Source organism: Mus pahari, chromosome 6, assembly GCF_900095145.1.
Source record: "Mus pahari chromosome 6, PAHARI_EIJ_v1.1, whole genome shotgun sequence".
Lineage (NCBI taxonomy): Eukaryota > Metazoa > Chordata > Mammalia > Rodentia > Muridae > Mus > Mus pahari.
In genome coordinates this window covers 78,035,689-78,037,025 of record NC_034595.1, presented here as the reverse complement: position 1 = coordinate 78,037,025, position 1,337 = coordinate 78,035,689, and positions in this window count along the sequence as shown.

Below are 1,337 nucleotides of genomic sequence, written 5' to 3'. Positions count from 1 at the left end.
TGTACTTACATATAATAAATAAATAAATCTTAAAAAAAAAAAAAAGAAAGAAAGTCAGAAGAGGGCATTGGATCCTCTGGAACTGGAGCTACAGACAGTTGTGAGCCTTCATGGGGCTGTTTGGGAACCCAACTCTTGTCCTCTGGAAGAGCAAGTGCTCTGAATTGCTGGGCAGTTGTGAGGCACAACTTTTTACTCAGGAGGCTGAACTCTGTGAGTTTGAGGTCAGACTGGTCTACAGGGTGAGTTCCAGGACAGCCAAGACTACACAGAGAGACCCTGTCTTGGGAAACAAAACAAACAAACAAGTCACGGAGCAATAGGAGCAACAGGCAAAGGGGAACAGAGGCTGGAAGAAAGCACTTAGCTTTTGAGGACCAATTGGAGAAAGAGCAAGAGAATAAATATATGAGAAAATGTAGCAGAGCCTGGGGGCCAGTGAGATGGCTCAGCGAGTAAAGGTGCTTGCCACCAATCCTGATGACTTGAGTTTGGTTTCTCATGGGACCCACGTGGTGGAAGGAGACTACCAACTCCTGCAGGTTGTCCTCAGACCTTCAAACACATGCCTTGACAAGCCACTACCAAAACAAACAAAAACCAAACATCTAAAAACCTGTAAAAAAAACAAAAAAAAACAAAAAAAAACAATAGCAGCAATTGACTGTTCTTTCTGGGAGAAACAGCAGGAAAGAAGTGGCCACTCCTGTGGGGATCCACAAACTGCTCCTGGATCTCGAAGGATCCAGATGAGTAAGGGTGTGAGGATGTGAGGGTATAGCACCACTGCTGCGACATGCTGTTTTGAAATCCCCGTGACTATGTCTGTGGGTTTTGCAGATTCGTTCCGGTTTTTTTTTTAACAGATATATTTATCTATTTTATGTATAGAATACACTGTAGCTGTTTTCAGATTCACCACAAGAGGGAATTGGATCTCATTACAGATGGCTGTGAGCCACCATGTGGTTCCTAGAACTCGAACACAGGACCTTTAGGAGAGCAGTTAGTGCTCTTAACCACTGAGCCATTTCTCCAGTCTTTATTTATTTATTTATTTATTTATTTATTTATTTATTTATTTATTTATTTAAAAGATTTATTTATTATTGTACATAAGTACACTGTAGCTGTCTTCAGACACACGAGAAGAGGGCATCAGATCTCATTACAGATGGTTGTGAGCCACCATGTGGTTGCTGGGATTTGAACTCAGGACCTTCAGAAGAACAGTCAGTGCTCTTACCCACTGAGCCATCTCACCCGCCCCCTTGATTTATTTTTATGTGTATGAATCTTTGCATGCATGTATATTCGTTCACAATGTGCATGCACGG